At 38.5% G+C, this 26,616-nt stretch overlaps 1 protein-coding gene and 2 pseudogenes across 6 annotated transcripts in view; 2 read left to right on the top strand and 1 right to left on the bottom strand.

Moving 5' to 3' along the window:
- Positions 1–26,616, top strand: part of Ralyl (RALY RNA binding protein like) — a 688,169-nt gene that overhangs the window by 652,904 nt on the left and 8,649 nt on the right. The gene's annotated exons all lie outside the window — the stretch shown is intronic.
- Positions 2,995–4,085, top strand: LOC147005678 (transforming acidic coiled-coil-containing protein 3 pseudogene; annotated as a pseudogene).
- On the bottom strand, positions 16,629–21,417 carry LOC110290957 (mitogen-activated protein kinase 3-like; annotated as a pseudogene).

Below are 26,616 nucleotides of genomic sequence, written 5' to 3'. Positions count from 1 at the left end.
AGTGTTATGTAGGTAAGCCCATGTATGTTCAGGTACATCTCTGTGCCTGCAAGTTGTCATAGGGGATAGAGATCAATATTGTCTTCTTTGCTGTCTTTCCACTCTATGTAATGAGACAGACTGTCTCACTACTGAACCTGGAGCTCATGTACTGGCTAGACTGTCTGGTCAGAGGACTGTAGGGATCTTCCCGTTGTTATCTCCACTCTTGCATTAGAGTTACATTCTTTTTGCCTGAATTTCTCACATGGGTGCTGAGAATCCTAACTCAGGTCCTTATGCTTGTATAGCAGAAACTTTACACGCTAAATTATCTTCCTAGCCCAAATCTGAAATCTATTACATCTGACCTTATCTCTGCGTAGTCATGAGTCAGAGAAGCAACATGTCTAATGGGACAGAACTTGATCATGCAGTCCTGTATATAAGTTCGGGTCTTAACAAAGTGACTGACCACTTAAGATTTGCTCTCTAATTGGAAGCTCGGGGAGCTAAATAATTAAATACCATTATATATGATGCTGAACTTTGTCCTGGGATTTGGAATAAAATAAATGAAGATATGTTAATGGTGAGAACTTCATACAGAAATATAAATTATGGAGTTTGTCTCCTAATGATTAGTCAAAAAGACACTCGGTATTATTTATACTGCTTGTCTCCTTATCCAACCACATGAAACAGTTCATCCCTGATGCTCAAATAAATGGAAGTAAAAGTACAAATTTTCTTTCTTGCTGTAACAGAGGATATTATAGGTGTGCAGAGAGATGACACGATGATGCAAAGTAGCAGGTGACAGAAGTGAAAAGACAATCTCTTTCAGAAATGCCCAGGAGATTACTCAAGCAGAAGCACAATTCTTTTCCTGGAGAGTGAACAGGGAAGTGGGGATTGAATCTAAAGCAACTAAGGTCCAACACAATGAGCTAGTGTTATGGCTGACGGGTCCTGTGTGGAAGGAGATGAGAACATGTGCACTGGCTGCCAAGCAATATCTACTGAATATCCACTGAGTGAAAAAAATTGCACGTCAAATTGCATGTCAATTGAATCATGAATGATTAGAAACCTACTGAGAAGGAGTATAGTCATGTGAAGACTTGCAAAAATAGTTGCACTGACTGCTTCAAATGTGGAACTATGTATCTAGCAAAATCACTTCTTATCTGAGTATCTCAGTGTCTTAGAGACATGACAGGTTCCCTTTGTACACTAAAGAGCAGTCTTAGTCTTCATTACTTATTAGAAACCACCCCAAAGCTAAAATCTATGGTGCTAAAGTACTCTATACTAATTATTAGAACACTAAAAGCAAATTGGAATTTATTTAAAATTAAACTTCATACTAATGTGCTATATGCACACTATCAAAATGCCGTTCTATTCTTACCTTTAAATATAGCCACCGGCAAACATTTACAAGGTTTCATTAAATGAACATCGTGAGCTTGTGCTATAAAGAAAAAAAAATGAATGAAAATCTTACTTTTTAAAGGATAAGAATTTCCTGATTGTTACAGCCACAGGCCAGAGGAATAAGAAAGAATGAAAGTCAGTGAGAGCAACATGGGAAATAGCACTTAGGAGACAAATGGAATAGCACCCATTGAGCACAGTCAGTAAAGAATCCTGGTAGGAGGGGCTGGGAGCTCCATCTTGAAAGGTGACAAACTGAAGAGACAGTAGTAGTACTTCTGTCAAGGAATGAAATTTCTGATCACCCTCCACTGTCCTTATATATTTTCAAAGAATACTTAATTGACATTGAAATACGTTTGAACCCTTTGGAGATGACTTGGTAGGTGAGAGCATTTGCTGCAAAGCTGCGATAAGCTGCATTCAAATCCTCAGAACTCTGTCAAAGCTAGGCATAGTTGTGTATGTAACGCTCGGGTTCAAGACAGACATAGGGACTTACTGGTGTCAGCCTTGCCCTAGACTCAGTAAGATACTATTTCTGAAGAGAACATGATAGAGAATGTTAACAAGGGGCATTAAAGTCCCCCTGTAGCTTCTATGACATATATAGACACACATCTACCCCCACCACACACATACACATTCAAAGAAGAAAATGCAAATGGTTATATATTTTATGTGACAGGATGGGTAAATCCACAAATAAGGTGTTTCCTGTTCAGCTTCCATTCTCTTTCTTTACTTCCATCTAACTTATATTGTTCTTATAGAAATTAATAGAATCACAAGTAAAATTAGCTAGAAAAAAAAAGCACTTAGCTTTGTGCTACTTCACAAAGACAAACAAGCTCTTCCCAAGTGCAAATTTTTCCTGCCCAAGTAATATCTACTACCTTGTGGCTGCAAACAGTGCTGGCTGACTCTCTCTGGGAAGCAACTCAGGCATCATGCTGAGTGTTGAACGCACAAAGCAAAACCCTCAATGTCCTAGAGATATTACAGCTGAGCAAAAGCATTTGAATGGATTAAAGAGAATTCAAGTTTGTCTGAATTCTGTTTGTAATGACTTTTACCTTTGATGTCTACAAGCAGCCTAATCAAGATAGTAAGAGTCAAGAATTACCAGGCTGGGCATGTGGTACTTAAGCATGCTGACTGAGTACTTACTATGTTGTAATTCATCCTCCAGGATTTAACAAAACATTCAATTAAGCAATAAACCTCCTGAGTCTTCTAGCTATTGAGTTTCTGTGCATATTGGGAAATATCTGACCACAATCTAATCCTGCAACTGAATAACACTCAAAGTAAGCATTGTGGTAAAACATCACTGAAAAATGAAAAGCACAGATCATTCTGATCAATATTTTTGGTCTTTGTTTATAAGCAAGCTAGGAGATATCTCCTCTTTTTAATCTTAGTTTTCTTTATCATGGTGAAGTTCTTCACCTGGATGCTCTCCTTACCTTTGTTCCTTTTGTTATCATTTAAATTAAAATATTAGCTAAAGGAAAATGAACCTATTTGAATTACAAATCATAGGGAAGTAAGAAAGCAGGTAGGACAACTGGAATGGCCTGCAGCTGGCATGACAGGAAGGGGAGGGGGAGTCTGGAGAAGCCAGCAAGGAGGCTCTCAGGAAGTCTGGTGAGAACAGGAAGCTGAGGAGGCCGGGGTATTAGGAGAGGTTGCAAAGACAAGTTTACAGTGATAAGGGGGAGGTTTGTTAGCTGGATCAAAGATTGTTAGTGTCATCTGGTAGAGGTTTCATAGCTAGAAGGAGCTGAGTTGGGATAGAGGAAGAACAAAGAGGGTTTGGAGAGAAGCTAAGCAAAAGCTTGATAGTAGGCTAGTGATCCCTCCCATTGAGCCGCTGCTGGAGCCTTCCCATTTGGGACTAGAACCTGTCTTGGACACCACCACTCCCTGCCCCCCAAAAAAGAAAAAGAAAAATCACAAACAAAAACAAAACAGAAAAAAAAAATTCAGAGACCCAGCAGAAGTTCTAGGTAGTGGCGCTGAAGTGGATTATCTAGAGCAGTTTGGAACTTCCAGGGTTAAGGAGTTGGCCTGGAGGAAGCAGTTTTGTACTTGAAATTTGACCCCCTTATGAATGAGAGTCCTTTGAGGCTAATACCAATAGTCCCAGTGACAAATAGTACACAAGATAGAGTAGTCTGGCTCTGGAAATCTGATAAAAGCCAAGCTTGTAGACTTAGATTTCTCGGTAGCTCTGGATGTTCCTGTGTCTGCCCACCGCTGTGTGTCCTTGAGCACAGAGGTTTCCTCCCTGCTGCGCCTATTTTGGATGTGCTGCAGTACAGCCAGAGAGACCTGGAGGCAGTGGAGTTGCAAAGCAAGGATGATGACTTCAACACGAACTATTTGAAGATGGGGAAGATCATTGTTGGTTTTGAGAAGATCGGGTACAAATCAATGGAAGAGGCTGAGATACAGAAAGAACTGGCTGAAGACAAAATCCAAAAGGTTTTAAAATAGGGAGGCCAACTTACTGCAGACCTGAACTCCATGGAGAAGTCCTTCTCTAACCTTTTCAAGTGGTTTGAGAAGCAGAAGGAAGTGATCGAAGTCTACCAGAAGACGAAAGCTACTGGAAGAGAGTCTCTGCATAATGTTAGATGAAACTGCGCAATTCTGGAAAAATCAAGGCCAAACCAGCGCAGGTCTCGTGTGGGAGGCTTTAACAAAGGCTCCTCTGAGGGGTTTGTGAGGGGGAAGAAGTGAAGAAGAGAGAGAGAGAGCTATGGGTAGAGGGGCCATGACAGAGGGGTGTGTGACGGGTGCCATGGCAACGTACAAGCCTGCCACCTAGAGATGACTGTTGCTAGGTTCAGGAGCCGGCTGTAAACAGCTTCTGATGCTAACAGTTTAAATAGTTTTAATTTCAGAACTTTGTTAGTGCATTAGAAAATTTTCTCCCCTGGCATCAGATAGCATATTTATAACCCAGACCTCTGTCTGCAGTGTTTGGCCAAATAAGTTCAAAACCCGGTGACTCTAGAAGCTGAGTATCTGAGACCTCTCAGTGCTTTTGTCTGTAAAGCAGAGTTAAGAACTACATGTGTGATCAAGGCTTGCTGTGAGGAAGCAATGAAATGTCTTGAGACGCTGCTACAAAGATGCAATTAGAAATTAGTTAAGTCTTTGTGGTAAGTGTTTGTGTCTTTTTTATGTTGTCATTTTATTATCTTCTTTCTCTTCTTTCAATTTTGGTAACCTCAATGTTACCAAGTCCGACTGAACTTGGCATAGTAACTTTACTCACAGCGCTTTAATAGTAGAAGGAGTGGCTGTATATCAAGCCTTTTCACAGCCGCAGTGCCTTCCCCCCTCAGAGTCTCCTCTAGACATTTCTGGGGGTTGAGAACCGACTCAGTCAGAATCAAGTATGATTAAATGCTTCTCTTATCTTCCCACTACCTGCTTTCCTCCCAGCCCGGCTTTCTGTGAAGGATGTTGCTCTCAGCTAACATAGTACCCACCTCCACCAAAAATAAAATAAAATAAATAAATAAATAAATAAATAAATAAATAAATAAATAAGTAGCATCCAAAAAAAAAAAAGCCAGATGGTGTCGGACCCCTTTCAGACTCACTGTATCAAAGGAGCCAAACCTCATTCTATACTAAACCTAGGAGAGTAATAGCCCTGCCTTAAGTTCATGTTGGAAACATATTCAGACCACAGATTCGATGCCTGAATATAAACATCACAATCAAGAACAGTAAGCTGAGTTACTGCCCCAGGGTCCAGCCTGTTCTCCTATTCATGGTAGTACTTATGCTTCCTTCAGGTTGTTCTCTGAGAATCTGCCTTTGGGTTTGGAAAGCTGAAGGCAGGCCAGATGGATCCACTTAAACATCACCAATAACCTCCTGCCTAAAAGCAAGTACTTACTGATATCACAAAGCCACATATGACCTGATGGAATCACTTCTCTGGCTGGTACCTCATCCTCTCCCCTCAGCCACCATCAGCCATGTGATCTCCATCAGTCGTGTGACCTCCAGGCACAGGGCTATCAGCCTTGCCCCACTTAGCACCTCAGACTGTGGGAAGCAGGAACAAAGGCAGATGCAGGAAGATCTTGGTGCTGTGCAGTTTTCAAGAGAATAAATTGGAAACTGCTTCTGTAGATGAAATTAGCATGTACAGTTCCCTGGTGGTCTGGGCAGATATTTGTGGACTGGTGGAGACACGGGGTCTTCAGATGCAGCAATTACATACAGACCACATAGTTAATTTGCATTTCAGAATAGTAATGAAGAGGTTTCTGACAGAATCATATTTTATTTATCCCATGGAACATACTTATATGATAGCATTTGTTTCTTATTTATAATAGCCTCAAATTCAACTGACTTTCTGAATTTTATTTGATAACCTACATGGAGAAAAGAAAATGTGCTATCCTTGAGCACATTATTTAACTCCTTTTAGCAATGGGATTAGTAGTAGTAGTAGTAGTAAATTAGAATAAAAAAGCTATATTATAATTATATTATAAGGTTTGTTTTTTGCATATCTCCCTGTGTGTATGTCTGTCTGTGTGTATGTCTGTGCATATATTTGTTAATCTGTGTGTGTGTCTTATTGTGTGTTTCTCTCTCTCTGTGTGTGTGTGTGTGTGTGTGAGAGAGAGAGAGAGAGAGAGAATGAATGAATGAATGAATGAATGAGACATGGGAGAATTAGTGCTTAGGCTAAGATATTCCTTCATGCTAGGTTAGTGCTCTGACCCTGAGCTATATCCCTGTCCTTTCACAGTCCTCTAGATAGGAAATAAACGGATCATATATAGTCTATAAAACCACTGGTGCAAAGTGAACAAGAAAATTCTAATCATTGTTATTATTTTTGCTATTTTCATTGTTCAGTCCATTTTGTTGCTATAACAAAATATGCAAGCTGTGTTGCTTATAAAGGTAAAAGTTTTGTTTGGATTAGTTATATAGTTCTGGAAGCTAGAAAGTCCTAGTTCATGGTGCTAACATCTACGTGGAATGTATTAGATGCTTTTCAGAGCACAAAATAGCTAGGTGGTTTAGATTTCTCCTTTTTTTATAAAGTTCACTGTATGGTCTCACTGACATAGCTTTATCAGACTCTTATTCCTCCCATACCACCACCTCCAAATACCATTCACATGAGAAGTTAGGAGCTGATAGTACCTCTAATTTTCTATTTTTGCAAGTGAAGCAGTCCACAAAGCATTATTGCATTTCCAGAAATTTCAGTTTTTTACAGAGTGTTGTATCTTTTAAGGAACCTTAGAATGCTAAAAATCTTTATTTCTTATTTCACAAGGATGCATTCAGCAAGCAAGTGTGTTCTGAGACGTATTTTGATTTTGTCTTGTTAAATTTTTCTTCAGTTTAGTAGTTGCCAACTAAGTTAATTCAAAAGAGCTTTAGTCTCTTCACAGCTTTGTATTTCAGACAGTACTAGTCAGAGTCAGCAACGATTTATGATTTTTCAATTTTATCTTTGCTCCAGATTTGTTTTCTGTACAAATTTCATAAGTTCATCGACTTCTTTTATAAACTATGAGTATGTTAAAAAAAAAAGAATCCTTAGAAATCATATTTTCTTTCCCATCCAGCCATTTATTCATTGAAATAACAACTGTAGGCTGCAGAAGAAAAGCTCAGCAATTACTGTCATTGACTCCTTCCCCAGAGAACTCGAGTTCAATTCATAGCACCCATAGGAACCAGACATGCACATAATGCACAGACATACATTTAGAAAAAGTACCTGTATTCATCAAATACGTTTTAAAGGAAGTATCAATGAAAAAGGTCTTTCAAAACTAAAATACTAACAAATTATTAAAGGGCCAGGTATTTCCAGTTTTTAAAGTGTTGAAACATGAGGCAGGATTGCTGGAATTCTCCCAGAAAAAAGGAGCAGAGAGTTCTGTAGCCTTTCAGACTGTAACAGAGCAGTACATTAGGTGCACTAACCTGAGACATGCAGTAGGGCATTGTGAATGCAAGGCCACAGATGAAGCAAAATAACCCAACTCCGGAGCAAAGTTTCGGATATTTGAGCCAGTTCTTAACTAAAGGAAAAGCTTCATAGATTAAGATAGTGACACAAGTCGAGACCTAATTCACTTACTCTTACAAGAGCCCTACAGGCAACTTTCATATTCGTTTCCTAGATAACAAGAGAAGGTTGAAAGAAGTTCCACAGTCAGCTCAAGGTTGGTTCCATGAGAGAGAACAGTGTATGGGAGAGGGAAACCCTGGAAAGAATTAGGATAACCTGCCTGCTGGGGAGTTGCTTGTTTATTTTGGAAAAGCAGTGGAACTTGGAGGATCATTTGGTGAAACCTTTGTAGAAGTAAAACCTCTCAGCACTGAAAAAAAGATGAGAACTTTGAAAAGTGAGATTTATAAAGGTTTTCAAGCATAATCAGTGTTACAAACACTGGGGTTCATTACCTCACAAACATAAAAAAAAAAAAAGGAAAGCCAAACAGGTTACTTCTCTGGTGAAGTAAGCCTGCAAAAACTTTCCTTTTAGAAAATACAAATCAGAAAGGGTCTCAGGTAATATTGCAGCTCTCTTCTTGAGAATAGTCTCCATTGGTTGATATCATGTGGGAATACCAAAACTGCACCATTACATTTAAGCAAACAACATCAAAAGTGAATTAGTGGAGGTCTGCCTTTCCCAGAATGTTGTTCTGCACTTATCCTGGTGAGGATCCATAACTACTCAATTCTAACCCTACAACTCCTACAAAAGCTTCCTAATGCCGCTGACTGGAGATAAAACCCACAAACTCTCCATTAGAAGACCCACTGCAGCATAGCCTGTTAGATAGGAAGTCCATGTAGAGCTGGTCTTTCCTCTTTCCAGACTGTTGTACACTGTTTAGTACCCTACCACTGTATGGCATGCAGGATAAAAGGGTATTGGATTTGTTTTTTTTTTAATATTTTGTCTATTAATTATAATTTAATTCACCACATAAGCTGTTCTTCCTTACGTAGATAACCCTAACTCCCTTTTCTCTGTCTGGGATAGGTGTCATCTTTTTAAGACCATCTTAGCACATGATGAGTCACTGATTCACGCATATGGCAGTGACCTAGAGCACAATTATTGATTTTCTTCCTGTCTTTATGTTCTTCACATAAATCAGACGTAAATTGCTATAACAAATTAAATTTTCTTTTCTTTTGGCTTCACTGATTTGCAAATCTATCAGGCTTTATTTTATTTTGAATTTTTTTCTTTAGTACATTTAGCTTTCACCAATGTTAATAAATACTTTCTAAGAGGAAAATAAAGAGAAACTGTCCTCAATTAGCCCATATTATTTTGATCGTTTTAGGCATATTTTACTGTCAGCTGTGATTGGATTATGTTCCGACTACTACACTGGATGCGCTCCCTCTGTGACTTAGGGATAATTACATAAACATAGAAGCAAACAGTTTTTATTATAGCATTCCCAAGGACATCCTCTTGAAGGCACTGTAGGGGAAACTAGAGATTAAACAGCAACTCCTGGAAGCTCATCTTCATTCTGCTGTGTTCCTTTATACTGCTGCTGTAGAATTGTCTCCCATGAGTAGTAAAAATGCAAATAGGATGTCCTCCAAAGTTTAACTAAGCAAATCAGAAAGTAAACCTGCCTCTAACCCCTGATTCTTAAAGGCAAAATGTATAAAGAACACGGACACAGGAAAGAACTTAAGTGTATCCAAAAAATAGATCTTATACATTTCAAGCTAATGTGTATGCAGGCGAATAACGGATATGTACTGCAGATAAAAGAACAACAGATTCATATTCATTTTGAAAACTGGCCTACAAGACTAAGCCCCCCTAAATGTGATAGATTGTACCATTTTTGTCTTTTCTTCTCCTCTACCTCCTCTCTCTGTCTCTGCCTCTCTCTGTCTCTTTGCCTCTGTCTCTCTGTCCCTGTTTCTCTCTGTCTCTTTGTCTCTGTCTCTCTCTGTCTCTTTGTCTCCATCTCTCTCTGTCTCTGTCTTTCTATCTCTGTTTCTGTCTCTCTTTGTCTCTCTGTCTCTGTGTCTCTGTGTGTGTCTCTCTCTTTCTTACTTATAAACTAGTAGTATTTGGTTTTACACTCGGTCTCTGAGCTATCTAGTCTCGTGTTCTTAGTCACTCTAGAAGGGTCGGGTATGGCCTCCTTCTCCAAGAGTCAAATCAGACATTGCTTTGCTATTCTACCAAGTTCCTTGCCGCCATTGCCTGACCATGTTTTGCAGGCAGGATAGAAATGTTTTGTATCTGGGTTGGTGTCCATGTTTCTATTCCAGTAACCAGCTGAGTACCTTCCTGCACCAACGAGACTAGAATGTTCGGGGGAAGGATCTATGCAGGTGCCAGCTTGACTTGTCTGAGCCCAGTGATTTGTATGGTTGTTGTCCGTGGCAATGGGGCTTCTGCGGTCAGTTTTCAGAGAGGAATCATTTGTCTTAGCATCAGCCCAGGTTGTTTACGGATTTTTCATGAGACCCCTTGGACTACAACACAATTTAATGTGTCACAGTCCTTCCACTGGAAGCGTTGCCTGGCTACAAGAAATGGCCAGTTGAGACTCCTTGTCCCCATTACTAGGGCTCCTCATTGAGTCGCCTTCATAGATTCCAGGAAGTTTCCACTGCACTGGTTTTCCATACCTCCCTGGAAATGTCCCCACCAATTGTAGCCACTGCTGCCCACACTATGTCCCTCCGCCTCACCTCTCTGCCAACAGACCTCCTGCACCTATCCCCACCCATCCCTCAAAGAGAGATCCCTATGTCCTCCTCAGACTTATTCTCTTTACCTAAGATCTCTTGATCTTAGGTATTAGACCTATGGATCTATGCATTATAGTTTAGTTTTCATTTACTTAATGGCTAAAGTCAACTTTTAAGCTAATACACACCATATTCATGAGTTATCTTATTCAAGATGATTTGTTTCTAGTTCCATCCATTTACCTGCAAATTTCATGGTGCTATTTTTTAATAACAGCTAAGTAATATTCCAGTCTATGAATATATTACAATTCCTTTATCCATTCTATTGGTGGACATCTAGTTTGTTTCTAGTTCCTGGCTATTATAAATGAAGCTGCAATGAATATGGTTGAAAAGTGTCCTTGAGTTCAATCAAAGGTTATTTGTGTATATGCTCAAGAGATCAATTATTACCAACTCTCTGAGGAAGTGCCATGTTGATTTCCATAGTGGCTGTACAAAGTTTGGAATCCCACTTCCAATGGAAGAATGTTCCTCTTTCTTCACATCCTTATAAGCATGAGCTGTCATTTGTGTTATTGATCTTATACACTCTGACAAGTGTAAGATGGAATCTCAAAATAGTTTTGATTTCCATTTCTCTTATGGCTAAAATGTTGAACATTTAAGTGTTTCTCAGCCACTTGAGAACTCTCTACTTAGATATGTTCCCCATTTTAATGGAATTATTTGGGTTTTTATATCTAGTTTCTCAAGTTATTTATATATTTTGGATATTAGTCCTCTGTTGGATGTGGAGTTGGGAAAAAAAACCCAATTCTGGAGGCTGCAACTCTGAGAGTGGCTTTAAAGAAGCTTTTCGGTTTAATTATGTCCCATTTATTAATTGTTCATTTTAGTTCCCACACTATGGGTTTTCAGAAAGTCAACTCCTGTGCCAATGTGTTCAAGGCTATTTCCTACTTTCTTCTCTATCAAGTTCAGTGTATTTGACTTTATGTTAATGTCTTTGATCCACATGGACTTGAGTCTTGTACAGGATGATTAATATGAATTTACTTGAATTCAGAAGGTGGAAAGATATTAGAGATATCTTCTTCATGATCTTTCTTCAAAGGCTTGAAGTTCTTATCATATAAGTCTTTGACTTGCTTGGAGTTACCCCGGGATAGTTTATTTTATTTGTGGCTAATGTGAAAGCTGTTGTTTCCTTCCCTGATTTCGTTCTCATTCCATTTGCTGTTTGTTTGTAGGAGGGCTACTGACTTTGCTGAGTCAGTCTTGTATCAATCACATCACTGAAAGTATTTATCAGCTTTAGGAATTTCCTCATCAAACTTTTAGGATTACTGATTATATTATCATATCATCTGCAAGTAATGAGACTTTGACTTCTTCCTTTCCAATTTGTATATCTTGATCACGTTCAATTGTCTTGTTATTCTAATTAAAACTTCAAGTCCTATATTAAATAGATATGGAGAGAGTGGCCAATCTTGCCTGGTTTATTTTACTGTCACCTTACCTGATTTTATTAAATTGCTTTGAGTTACCCTCCATCTAATTTGATGTTGGCTATAGTATTGCTGTAACTTGACTTTGTTATGTTTAGGTTATTCCCTGGCAAATTTAATCTTTCTAAGACTTTTTTTTTTTCATGAAAGGGTATTGGATTTTGCCACAGAAATTTTAATATCAAATTAGAAAATCAAATAGTGTTACATTTACTTTCAGGTTGTTTATATGGTGGATTACATTTACTGACTTTCATATATTAAACCACCCCTGCATTTCTTGGCTAGAGCCCACCTGGTCATGGTGAATGGTCTTTTTATGGGTTCTTAGATTCAGTTTGCAATTATACCCTGGAATATATTTACATAGATCTTTGTAATGAAAACTTATCTGTAATTTCTTTTGTGTTGAGTCTTTATGTTGTTTTATAACAGGGTGATTGTGGTCTCACAAAATGCATTGTAAAATGTTTCTTCTGTTTTTATTTTGTGCGATAAATTCAGGAATGTTCAAATTAACTTTTTTTGATAATCTGATATAATTCTATGCTAAAACCACCTGGTCCTGGGCTTTTTGTTGTTGTTGAATGAGTGAAATAAAAGCAGTCATTAAAACTCTGAGTTTTAATTCTTTTTAAATTGTTTATCTGATTTTGATTTAACTTTAACAAAGGTCACATATTGAGAAAGTTATACATTTCTTTTAAACTTTACAATTTTCTGAGGGCAGATTTTTAAATGTCCTTATGGCTCTGTAGATTTCCTTGCTGTCTATTATTTTCTTTCCCTTTCATTTCCAGTTTTGTTGATTTGGGTATCTACTTTGTGTGTATTTTAGTTAGTTTGGATAAAGGATTGTCTATGTGGTTGATTTTCTAAATGGACCACTCTGTTCTTTTTGTCTTTTGGGGTTGGTTTGTTTGCTTGCTTGCTTGCTTTTTTGTTTTTGTTTTTGTTTTATTTTAGTCCTCAGTTTGATTACTTTTTACAGTCTACTCTTCTTGGGTATGATTTATTTTCATTGTTCTAGTGCTTTCGGGTGTGCTATTTTGTTGCTAGCATGAGGTCTCTTCAATTTTTTTCATGTAAGCATGTAGTGCTATGTACTTTCCTTGTAACACCACTTTTATCATGTCTCATAAGTGTGGATGTGCTATATATTCATTTTTAGTGAAATATAGAACATCTTTAATTTCTCTCTTAACTTCTGTCTTAATTATTTCTTACTAGGCAGAGATTTGTTCAGTTTCCATGAGTTTGTGAGCCTTCTTGGGGTTTTATTGTTGTTGTTATTTTGTTTTGTTTTGTTTTTCTGTTGTTGATATTCAGTTTTATCTGTGGTGGTATAGGATGTAGGAAGGTATTTCAACTTTCTTGTATTTGCTGAAATGTATTTGTGTCCAACTATGTGGTGGTCTGTTTTAGAAACAGTGCCATGAGGTACAGAATAGAAGGCATAATCTTTTGGTATTTGGTTGAATTGCTCTGTAAATATCTGTTAGGTCCATTTGATTTATAATGTCTCAGTTGTAGCATGTCTCTATTTAATTTTTGTCTCCACTAGTGAGAGTCTGGTTTTGAAGTATCCTTCTATCAGTGTGAGGGTCAATATGCAATTTATGCTATATTAGTGTTTTCTCTTTGTTTGTTTGCTGTTTTTAACAAATGTTGGTGCCATTGTGTTTAAGGCATAGAGGTTAAGAATTGAAGTGTCATTTTGGTGGATTTTTCCTTTGATGTCTATGTAGTGTCTTACTCATCTCTTTTGATTAGTTTTAATTTGAAGTCTATTTTGTTAGATATTCATTTGTTTGGTCCATTTGCTTAGGATACTTTTTTCAAATCCTTTACCCCAAGGTAATATCTATTTTTGGTGTTGAGATAAGCTTCTTACATATAACAGAAGGAAAGATCCTGTTTTCATTTGCATATTTCCAATTTCAACTTTTGAACAGTTTTATTTACTTATTTACATTATGTTTCCTTTAATTTTTTTTTTAAGGCAGTAGTTCTCAACTTGTAGGTAGCAGCCCTTTTGGAAGTCAAACAATCCTTTTACATGAGTCACATATCAGATAGCCTGCATATCAAATATTTATATTATGATTCATAACAGTAGTTATGAATTACAGTTAAAATTACTGTAGTTAAAATTACAGTTATGAAGTAACAACAAAAATAATTCGATGGCTGAGGGACAACATGAGGAGCTGTATTACAGCACAGGAAGGTTGAGAAGTGGAGAGAAGAAGGTTTGAAGGTGGCCTATGTGGTCTTCCAGAAGGTATACCCTGTTTAGAGGAGATGCTTATTGGAGTTGGGAGATGGTATACAACTGTGTCAGGGAAGAGAGAGTAAAAAGGGTGGTCTGTAGGATCTCCAGGAGACATGGGAAATATTCTCTTTCCATTCTGTTACATCTGGTATTCTGTTACAGTGCTAGGGAAGAGACTGGAGGCTTGGTTCTGGGAAAACACATGTAGAAGAGAAAGGCTGCACAGATGCAACATTTTCAATCTGTATCTATTATTGTTAAGTTTATTTTTTATTTATTATAGTACTTACATAAAGGCAGAATCATTAAACTTGATGCTAGTTTCACTTTATCACCCCTATTGATTTTTTGGGCAAGTGTGTGTCCATTGCCTCAATAGCCTAAGCATTGTGAATGTGGTAGTGTCCTACCTGGGGTTTTGCTGCTATGAACAGACACCATGACAAAGACAACTCTTATAAAGAACATTGAAGAAAGGCTGGCTTACAGGTTCAGAAATTTAGTCCATTATCATCAAGTCAGGAACATGGTTTGCATGGTTCAGGAGAAGCTCAAGAATTCTACTTCTTCATCTGAAGACTGCAAGCAGAATACTCACTTCCAGGCAGCTAGGACTAGGGTATTAAAGCCCACACACACAGTGACACACCTACTCCAACAGGCCATACCTCCAGGTAGTGCCACTCCTTGGCCCAAGCATATATTAAACCATCACAAGTAGAGATCATTTATGTCTTTAAATATGAAAGAAATCTAGCTAAACAAAGAGCCCTTCCTCATTTGCACATTGTACACAGTCCAGGTTAGGATAAGACAGAGAGATCATGCTAGAAAGATATGAGAAGCTTTCTGAGACTAAATAGAAAAAAACTGATGACGAAGAAGCATTGCTCCCAATTAAAAGAGTTTTCTGACTAGTGGGCAGATGTGTCCACAGGCAGATTTTAAAGGAAAACTTGGCATTTACGGACTTTCTTTGTCTGTATATTGAGCATCAGTACATGCTCCATGGCTTTATTTACCTTTATCCAAACCAAGAATTTCATGACGAACATCATTTGAATCAGGGATATCATTCTTCATGAATCACAGACCCTTGCACTATTCCCTTATAGGGAAGGAATTAAAACCTAGATAAACCATATAAGGCCCAGACCCTGTTTCACAGACATTTTTTTCAAAGCATATCCATGCAAAGAACATGACATTGTCATAAAGGAGAAAATCTGACTTTATTGAAAGCTTCTGCATATGTTTTATTTGTAGATTTCCTTTTGCAAGCAATCAGTCATCTGTGTACTATGGGTCTCTAAAATTACTTCTGAATCATTCAAAATCTGTATTCTATCTAATTTCCCTTCCCACTGTTTCTACAAAGGTGTTCCCCACCCACCTACCTACTCCTGATACCCCTGCCTGGAATTCCCCTACATTGGGGTATCAAACATTCGAAAAACCTGGGGTCTTTCCAGCTCAGGGGTGTCTGGTGAGTTGATATTGTTGCTGATCTTATGGGGCTGCTAACCACTTCAGCTCATTTATAAATATCTGAGTGTGGTTTAACATATACATTAGCATCTTTATTATTATATTTTCTTACTGCTGTTAGAATGAAGAGAAACAGCATGAAATATACCATGGTCAGAAAAATATCAATGTAAGACAAGAGAAACCAATTTATAACTGCTGCAGGCCCCATCTAGAGATCTGTAATCTCCACAGGGCTTGCTTGTCTGGATCCTAAGAACCTCCTCTTACTCCGACCATCATTTTTTTTGTTGTGAAACATTACAGTTACAGCACCAATAGCAAAGTGTTTCAGTTCCTACCCAGAGTCTGTAAGAAAAGGTATAGATACTTCAGGGTTCAGGGACTCTCCCTCATGAGGCTTTTCCTCCAGTTGTCCTCTGTTTCACTGAGGGGCTCAGCTTATCAGCAATTCTAAGCACTGCTTTTGTCCTGGCACTACTGTGGGACAAAAATTCTCTCAGATTCTGCTTGATATTAGCTCTTATCTATAGCAGTATTAACTCCACTTGTGGTCAATAATGAGTTTTCTGTTATGCCCTCCATCTCCCAAAATAACCCATGTCTTCTTGCTGCTGAAAATGCACCCATTTTTCCATATACACATCTCTATATTTATATATTAGATACAGGCATGGGGAGGTCAGGAGGGGCACCTACACTCCATGAGTCCCACCTCAACATCCAATCACTGCCACATAGAAATATCAAGGGTGTTACATGTGGCAGCTTGAGAGGGAGAGGGTGAGGCCTGGGCTCCTCAGGGAAACTAGCCCTTGAGACTTAGGAATGTTCTGTCAGGGAAAATGGGTTGGGGTTATAAGATGAGTAGAGCAGAGCCTGAGGCTGTACTCAGTGCCCCCACCCTCCATACCACAGGTCCTAGGGAAGTCATACCCCTTCCATTCCAGATGGTCTACCAGAACCGGGGCTAGCAAGGGTAGATAAAGACACAGCAGCAGAGATCAGCTCTGGGGCCACCTCATCACACAGGCCATAGGGAGATAGGGCAGAAGATTGGAGTGGGAGAAGACTGCTTGAGCAGGAGACCCCAGCAAAGTGAGAGAAAGTGGCCAAGCCCACCCTTGGTCCAACCTGGGCTGCCAGGGTCTAGGTTGAGCAAAGGTCATTTTCTAACAATCTTCAGAGAAGGAGCAGGTAGGAGCAGGAGCAGGTCCAAAAGGACAAGGATGTCCGTACTTGTAGGGGCCCTCTGGTGTCCCTGGCTGGAAGCGGGTTGTCTCTTGGAAGATCAGGTCCTTTAGCTGCTCCTTGGGGAGGTCACCCAGCTTCATGTCAAAAGTGAATAGCTCCTCAGTCACTGGCTCATCTGTCGGGTCATAGGACTGTTCCAGGTAAGGGTGAGCCAGTACTTTCTCTACCATGATGCGCTTGTTCACGTGGAAGTTTAACATGGCTGTCGAGCAGGTCAAGAGCTTTGGAGTCAGATTAGGAGAATATCTTGGCCCAAGAGGGCAAAGACTGTAGATAGTTTCAGGCCTCCATGGTAATGAAACAATTAAGGAACTTCTGGGGTGGGGAACCCGGTATACCTAGAATGTGGTTGAGCTGTTCCAGGTAGGTCTTGCTGGCGAAGATAGGATGTTTGGGGAGCATCTCAGCCAGAATACAGCCAGATGTCAATGGAGTTGGTGTTGCCCTTGGAGGTAAGCGTGATCTCTGGGGCTCAGAACCAGCGTGTAGCCACCTATTCAGTCAGAAAGCCAGTATGGTCATGTTCTTGATCAGCAATCCAGGCCACAGATCTTACAGGTCTCACGTGGTGTTGACTAGCAGATTGGAGGGTTCAGGTCCTGGTGTTGAGTGTATGTACTTGAAGCCCCTTAGGATCTGGTAGAGGAAGTAGCAGATGTGGTCATTGCTCAACTGTTGTCTCTTAAACAGCTTGTACAAGTCTGTCTCTATGAGGTCCTGACCAATGTAAACTTTCTTGCCTCATGGCTTCCAGGGTGGGTGCTCTGAGGATGTCTTGCATGCCTATGACATTCTCATGGTGGAATCTCCGCAAGTTCTGGATTTCCCTCAGCCTCTGCGTGTTCTGACAGTAGATTTGATACAGGAAGGGGCTGATCTTCCTGAGCTGAGCTGATCATGCCTTATGCTCCCTCGCCAATGCAGTGCAGCTGCATGTAGCATGGGCCCAGGTCGAACGGCTGCTCCTTCACCACCTCCATCTCCCCTGGGACCACCGGGACAACCCCAGAAGATTCCCTGGGCTCCCTGCCCCCACACTCTCAGCCTCTCCCCCGCGCACCAAAAATGTACCCATTTTTAAGGGTGTAACTCAAGCTTTACATTTTCCTCATTTATAAAATTAAGTGAGATGAAATGTCAGTAAAAGTGCTATGCTGAGGTTCTTGTCTTTCTGTATTTATATCTGATCCAGTCATGTCAGCTCTTTGCGTGTTTTTTCTTGTACCAGAGTTAATCTATAGATTCATTTCTGACTATTTCCCATCACATGGCATTCCTTCTATTCCATTAGTCGTTTTTGTCTTTCTTCTTTGAGCTTAATCTAATTCATGTAACTTTCTTAGTGCTCAAGTTTTCACCAAAATATTCTAGTAAGGCTCATGTCAAATTGCAGGAAAGTATTACACATGTCTTTGTTTCACTTGAATTCACAATTAATATACAGGTCTCAATGCATGGCTTCTTGTTCACACTCTGTAGTAGCAGATATTGCATTTGACTATTTATAAAGCTGCTTCACTACATGATAAATTCTGAAAAGGCAGAATCTTGGCAGCCTACCATCAGACAGTTTTTGAATTCAGTGTTTCAATTTAATGGAATTTTCTATGATAATATCTAATTTTTGTAGAAAAAATGTTTGTATTAGAAACATGGAGTACCTGATTATTGATATTAAAATTCTGATTTATATTTATAGTATTTTTCTAAACAATGATTCTAATGCACTTGAATATTCGATATATCACTGGAAAAATTAAGTTTAGTATATGTCAGAGCAGTTCTAGAAGACTTTTAGCATCTGAAATATAAATAGTTAAGAGAAATTAGAATAACACAATATCTTCCAACCATGACACTATGTGACAGTGATCATTAAATAAGGTTGTCTATTCTAGAGAAGATAGACTTTGAACATGGTAGAGGATGTTTAAATATTTCAAATGCTGTCAAGTGGAAAAGCAATGAATGCTTTTAACTGTGGGTCCAAGTAAACGTATTAGAGGGTAGTAATTATGAGGAATAACATTACAGCTAAATATAGCAAAGAAATTTATTTCAAATAACCTGACAGAAGTATCAAAATGGAGGCCTGTGTGAGCCAACACAGCATGCAAACATGGGTACACCAAGAGAAGCCTGAAAGCATTCATTGGGATTTTGTAAAGATCAGAGTTGATACATTTTATAGTTCTGGGATATTTTGAAGGATAAGTTCTCATAGTTTTAAGAAGATCAAATTATGTTGTATAAATACAGCACATAAGTGTTTGCACACAGACTGGCTGTTGGTTGTACTCCTGACACTAAGCTCTCATAGTCACTGAGTCTGTGAGGAGGACGTGAGAGGAGATGGAAATAAACAGTCACACTCTAAGAAGAAGAAAAGGAGCCTGTAGGATGCTGAAAACTTGACAAGAAAATTGATAGCTTCTGATGCTCTTATCTTTAAAGAAGGAAATGAAAACTAAGAACTCAGACCTAACTTTCATAGGAAAAAAGAGGAGTCTAATAACCCAAAGTAAACCAGAGAAAGGAAATTAATGTCGGGTTCAAGTCTGAAAATATATCAACACAATCAGGGACACAGACAGACAGAAAAGGGAAAATTGTGATTATATCAGTAGATGCTGTAGACAGTTGATAAAATGTAAGTGATATTTCTTGTAATAGATTCAAAGTACAGTAGCTTTAAGATGTAGCACATCTCAAAATCTGTACTCTCTGAGCATAAAAACAGATGGGGAGTATTAGTTCCACTTGAAACAGTAAAAGTATTTAATTTAAAATCAAAAGAACAAAATTCACTAATAGAATTATTAAAATTATCTTCAATCTTAAGTAATGGTGAACATTTTACTGTGCAGAGGTGCTTACATTGTTAAGTTTGTCCAGATTCCTGGATTATCCTTTCTCTCAGGCTTATTACAAATTTACATTGCACTGAACATACAATACTGTCATCATTTTCCCTGTAATATTTATACGTAGGTGGGATTTGGAGGCTAGGAGGATGTTCTAGTGGTTAACGAACTTGACATGTCAGCGGGAAAGCCTAAGCATTGCTACCCAGAACCCTTGTTAACAAGATGCACTAGCTTTCCTGTGTAACTCCAGTGCTCTAATTGAAAGATCAGAGGTGGAAACAGGAGATTTCCGAAGCTCCCAGGCCTGCTAGTGTGATGTGCACAGTAAATAGCAAGACACTTTGCCTCAAATTTACAACTGTGCACAGACACACATTTTATAAGTGAGCATATTGATGTACACTGTATCAGTGATTTTTTAATATAAATATAACTTACTTTGTGGTTTCTCTCCTACCACCTGTAACCCCAAGAGGTTATGCGTTAGAAAGATTCTTTGATAGGCAGACAGATATGGGGAAAGGGGCCATGATTAGTAATAAATGTGACAAAGTTCAAGATGGCCACCTTCTTTCTTACTCTTCTGAGCCCAGTGACTGTTGTCTTGAAACAATGGCCTTGTGGGCCTTTTCTCCTCCCAGTAGGTCCTTGTTGATGGACTGGCTCAACAAGTTCAATGCCAGATCAGCACATGTTTAGACAATAGTTATGTGCCAATCAATCAACTATTCTGCCCTTTGTCAAACTGAAAAACATCAAATTTGGGAGAAAGAGGCCTCTTAGGGACTTTGAAAACCCCAGCCTTGAAGGAGAGACTGGATTTCTGGCTCTGTGAGTCCATTCTCTGGTAGATGATAAAGCAAATTTGTCTTGATTATTTTCTTTTACCTTCACAATAAGAAAATAGCATTTCTTAATATACAATTCTTATATATTTCTCTTGAGAATGATCTATTACTGTTTCCGCAGTGCTATCCATGCCAAAAAAAAAAACAAAAAAAAAAAACCTGAGTTTGCTTTTCTAAAAATTTCTATTTAATTATTTTTGGACAATCCCAGCTGGCCTCAGAACTTCAGTATGCAAGGACTACAGGGGCTGTCTTCTTATATTTGGTCTTAAAGTTTGTTCCTTTTTGGCACATCAAGAATGCATTATTCTTAACATTTATTTTTAAATGTAAGTATATACTACCTTTTATTAATGATCATGTCTGAAACTGTTCTCTTTGGAAATACACCCAGAGGTATGTAGACAATTCTTTTTCATCTTGTCTTTTTTTTATTATTAAAACTTCTTTGTTTTGCTCAAGGAAAATGTGTCACATTTTCACTAAATACATTCTTATCACTACTGGCTGTGTTCTTTGCTTGCAACCTCAAACCTTCTGTTAACTAACTGCCAACAGTCAGCATTGTCTGGGTTCTGAAGTTCATTATAAGCTACTATTCCTTGCAGGGACCTTCCTGGAGAATTATTACACTATGGGAACAGACCCTTTTGTAATATTATTTAGTTCTAGAATTAAACCTCATTCAGCAGGATGTAATCTCATTGAGGCCACAGAATTTCATTTGTTTACTGACACTAAGGAGTTATTCATATGCTTTCATGTTTTTTTCACTTGTTAATTCTTTTATATTTTCATTGTCAACCTTTAGATTTTATACTGTTATGAACATATTTTCAGCTGTACAAAGGTTAAATTTCCTTATTCACAGTTGTTTATTTGATACTGAAATTTGTGGGTTTGCATAGCCCTAGTAAGTCCTAGGTAATCCCTTCTGGTTCTTTCCTGAGTCCACCTACCTGGATTCTTTCTCCATGAGCAAGTGTATCCATTTTATTAGGAGCAGCCCTCCTGATTTTGTTTGGCTACTGCAGTGATTTTGTAAAAAAAATAAATGTCTTTGAATATTTATCAGAAAACAGCTATGCATCATTAGGATTCTGAAAATAAATGAATCCTTACTATTTTTGCATTTTTGTCCTGTTAATTGTAAAATTATAGTGATCAAATTAATACAGGCATAGCTTTCTTTTTTGTTTTCTTTTTTCCTTTTCCTTTCTTTTTTGGATATTTTCTTTATTTTCATTTCAAATGTTATCCCCTTTCCAGGTTTCCCCTCTGGAAACCCCTATACTATCTCCCCTCCCTTGCTTCTATGAGAGTGTTCCTCCACCCACCCACTCCTGCCTCCCTGCCTTGGTATTCCCCTACACTGGGGCATCCAGCCTTCACAGGATCAGGGGCCTCTCCTCCCATTTATGCCCCACAAGGTCATCTTCTGCCTCCCTCCAAGTGTACTCTTTGGTTGGTGGTTTAGTGCCTGCGAGCTCTTGGAGGGTCTGGTTAGTTGATATTGTTGTTCTTCCTATGAGGTTGCAAACCCCTTCAGCTTCTTCAGTCCTTTCTCTAACTCCCCAATTGAGGACACCATGCTCAGTCCAATGATTAGCTGCAAACTTCTGCTTTTGTATTTGTCAGTCTTTGGCAGAGCCTCTCAGGAGACAGCAGGCACTCCTTGGCATCTTTAAAAGTGTTTGATTTGGTGACTGTATATGGGATGGATCCCTAGGTGGGGCAGTCTCTGGATGGTTTTTCCTTTAGTCTCTGCTCCACACTTTGTCTCCTTATTTCCTCCCTTGAGTATTTTGTTTCCCCTGTCTAAGAAGGACTGAAGCATCTGCACTTTGCTCTTCCTTCTTCTTGAGCTTCATGTAGTCTGTGAATTGTATCTTGGGTATTCCAAGCTTTTAGGCTAATATCCCATTCAGTGAGTGCATACCATGTGTATTCTTTTGTGCTTGGGTTATCTCACTCAGGATGATATTTTCTAGTTCCATCCATTCACCTAAGAATTTCATGAAGTCATTATTTTTAATAGCTGAGTAGTATCCTTGTGTCAATGAATCACATTTCTGACCAGATAACTCAAAAGCAGGACAAAGAATATTCTGTCCCATCATCCTTTGCCTCTACCCACAGCAGAGGTCACAAACTATTGTCCCTGAGACCTACGTGTCTGTGCTTCCTCTCCACTCCACAACCTGATCTGCATTCCCCTTTTCTTCCTGTCTGTCCTGGAAATCCTGCCCTTTTCCAGCTATTAGCTTCTGCCCTCTTTATTGACCCCAATCAAGAGACAATTAGGGAACCTCTGCCTATATAACTGCACAGAGCTGTTAAATGTGTGAAGTTATAAAGTTCTTAATAATCTTAATATTGATTAGTATTTGGTCTGGAGCTAAAACAACTTAATAATAATAAGATTATTACACAGACATACCATACCACACCACACCACATTACTAGCAGAATGGCTGCATATCAATGAAATCCAAGATGAAGGTTTTGCTTAGGTTCTCATACTTTCCCTATGCATGCCCCATCATCTTTTCACCTAATCTCATATGTTCATATAGATCATCTGTGCCCACTAGACCTCCCTGTCTCTTTCTATTCCACCCATAACTGGAAAAAATGGGAATCTTTGACCTGGGTCTAAAGTAAACAAGACATTTTGCTTTATGAAACAAGGATCAAAGAATAATGATTGCCCAAAATATACCTCATTGGTTGTTATTTACAACAAATTTGAATATGTTTATATGGCATATTATTATTTTCCCAACACTACTAAGGAATGTCCAGTACTGGGTAACATTATAATAAAAACTCGCTCACAGTTTTGAAGGTTCTAGGGCATGGCCTCAGATCCTCAGTGTCCTAAATATGGCAAAATCCTTGTGGAAAATGTCATAGGAGAGCTAAAAACTTTTGCATTATTCAGAGAGCACATGGTGAGACACTCAGGCAGAGGAATTGCGGAAGAGGTATGCTTGTTCTTTTCATGAAAGCACCCTTGAAAGAGTTATCTCAGGCTCCCATGAAAACTACCACAAACTCCTGTAGATGTGATCCTCAGGACAGATTCACAAGCTAAAGATTTACAAGCTCACAAAGCACTCTGAGCACAGTGCCCCAATACTCAAAACTCAGAGGCATACTCAAACCATAGCCAAAACATGTCAAGTATTTTACAACCTTCCAGATATTGTACACATAAAAGTTATGACTGTGTCATTCTCAAATTTTAGACAATTTAGATCTGCATAAAGAACGAAGTAAGGTAGTCTTAGACAAAGTACCCAGAAGCCCAGGCTCTAAACCCTTCTCTTGATTTAACCCTCTTGTGGTCATCTTTAGAATTGATCTAATGATTGGATCCTATTATATTCTTCCCTGTATACGTAATCATCAACCTAAAACAAATGATAGTCTTACTCTTCTGATTGCTATTTTAATATTCTAATAGCGGTTAGACACCCTCTAGAGTCATTCTCCAACTAATTCTCTTCTGCCATACTATAAGATCTGACATGCCCTGATAGTCTGTAGTTGGGAACCACTGATATATCTACAAATTTCAATAGTTATATATTATAACTATTCTCAGTTCTATGAGTTATCACCATTCTCTGTAGATTTTGGATTATTATATAGTTTGGACATTTAATAGATTTAGAATGAGGATAACAATTTTGGTCCAACCACAAGGATCTACAAACAGAGAAAACTGCTTTGTGAGGTATTCCTTGTCATGGTAGGTGGAACCACAGTCATACAGTCATCACCTTGACATTGTGAAAAGCTCTGAGACCTGGGCACTGCTCTAGGCAATCTGTTGCCTGCTCAGCTCCTCAGACATCATGATTCTACATATTTCTGAAGTTGCAGTAGGGAAGATATCATAACATTTTCCCTCAGTAGAAAAATAATTCTTTAATGAATCCAAAAAAGCACTACTTGTCTTTCATGTGAAAATAATTTATGATTTTGATGAAAGGAAATGTACTAAAAACAAACAAATAGGTTCTGAGTGTCTAAATGTAAAATCTATCAATGTGTCAATGCTAGCATTAGCAAAAACAATGATTACACAAAGCAAATGATATCATTAACTCTAAATGGAGATTTTTTAAAATCACATATGGTAACTCCAACCCTAGCAAAGATATGACATTCGTAGTTATAATCATGTTAGCACATTATATTTAAATCAGTATGAATCATTTTATATTACATCTATAAGCCAAGGACATAAACTAAAGCATAAATATGGAAAACAGTAGTATTTATTATTTATACCCACAGGACTTAAATAAGCTGAATTTAGTAATATCTATCTTTTATCTATTTTCATAATTATGTTAATAATTTTATATTCTCTTTCAATTTTAGTAAATAGATTAAGCATGTTGTGATACTTTATACAGTCTTTGATATTCTATAATTATACAGAAAAACATTGATTTCTAGACTATTAAAACTGGATGATATGGGTATTTATGATCCACAGTAATATAAAGTCTCTTGGTTACACTTCTTTGATGACAAATTGAATAAAGATGAAAATAATTTAACAGGACAGTTAGCTCAGGCTATAAAACGTAATAGTTAAGAATAAGTAGTTAAGGGGGTTATGAAATTGAGAAAATGGAATGGAGATATAATGAATTCAGTACAGCAAGATGCCAGCAAGGTTTTTCTGGCAGGACACTGATATAGCTATCTCTTGTGAGGCTATGCCAGTGCCTGGCAAACACAGAAGTGGATGCTCACAGTCAGCTATTGGATGGAACACTGGGCCCCCAATAAAGGAGCTAGAGAAAGTACCCAAGGAGCTAAAGGGGTCTGCAACCCTGTAGGTGCAACAACAATAAGAACTAGCCAGTACTCTCCAGAGCTTGTGTCTCTAGTTGCATATGTAGCAGAGGATGGCCTACTAGGAAAGGCCTTTGGTCTTGCAAAGATTATATGTCCCAGTACAGGGGAATGCCAGGGCCAGGAAGCAGGAGTGGGTTGGTTGGGGAGCAGGGAGCAGGGAGGGTATAGGGGACTTTCAGAGAAGAAATTAGGAAAAAGAATAGCATTTTAAATGTAAATGAAGAGAATAATAAAAAAATTAAAAAAAAAAAGAGTCAACATATCCTGAAGACAGGGGACCAGATGTGATCAAGTATTGTCTTAGGGTTTCTATTCCTGCACAAACATCATGACCAAGAAGCAAGTTGGAGAGGAAAGGGTTCATTTGGCTTACACTTCCATACTGCTGTTTATCACCAAAGGAAGTCAGGACTGGAACTCAAGCAGGTCAGGGAGCAGGAGCTGATGCAGAGGCCATGGCGGGATGTTCTTTACTGGCTTGTTTCCCCTGGCTTGCTCAGTCTGGTCTCTTATAGAAACAAGATTACCAGCCCAGAGATGGTCCCACCCACAAGGGGCCTTTCCCCCTTGATCACTAATTGAGAAAATGCTTTACAGTTGGATATCATGGAGGCATTTCCTCAACTGAAGCTCCTTTATCTGTGATAACTCCAGCTGTGTCAAGTTGACACAAAAATAGCCAGTACAAGTATTGTGGACCATGCCTTAGCCAGAAACAGTGCACTTAAGTGTCTCATGGGAACTGAGATTTTTTTTTCAGTATTTATTGTTAAACCATCAGATTTTGGCCTTTCTTCAAGTAAGCAGGGTACCCTCCAAAGCTACATAGCCAGCAAAGGCATATGGATATTATTAGTTATCAAGAGACTCTTGAGGTAAAGAACTTTATTACTTTTGATATGATGGTTGCTCTTGTTCAAGTCCCAAGTAAAGACCCACATTCAAAATGGAAGGCTAGGTGGGTCATGCATGCTGTATGGTACATCACCCAGACAAAATGTCAGGTTAGGGTATCTAGCCATTTAGCATGTTGTAAGCAGTCACAGGAGAGATGATGTATATTTCAGAAATAGATGATGCCCTCCTGAGATGTGGTATCGAATTTTTTAAGACTGTCAGTTAAATGACTAATTTCAAGACATGACCTTGGGGAAAAGAACAGTCAGAATGGGTGACAGCATACTCAGCAGGTATGTAGGAGTTCAAAGGCCTTCAAAGCACTGTCTCTCAAAAATAAAATGAAGGATATCTCAAGGGCTGAGGTATGCAGATAAAGTTAAGAAAAATTTAGGAAAGTTAGTCCTGGGCTT

The sequence above is a fragment of the Mus caroli genome, unplaced genomic scaffold (genome assembly GCF_978045245.1).
Source record: "Mus caroli unplaced genomic scaffold, Mus_caroli_1 scaffold_3, whole genome shotgun sequence".
Lineage (NCBI taxonomy): Eukaryota > Metazoa > Chordata > Mammalia > Rodentia > Muridae > Mus > Mus caroli.
Note: the sequence above shows the minus strand (reverse complement) of the source record. Positions and strands in the feature narration are given on the sequence as shown.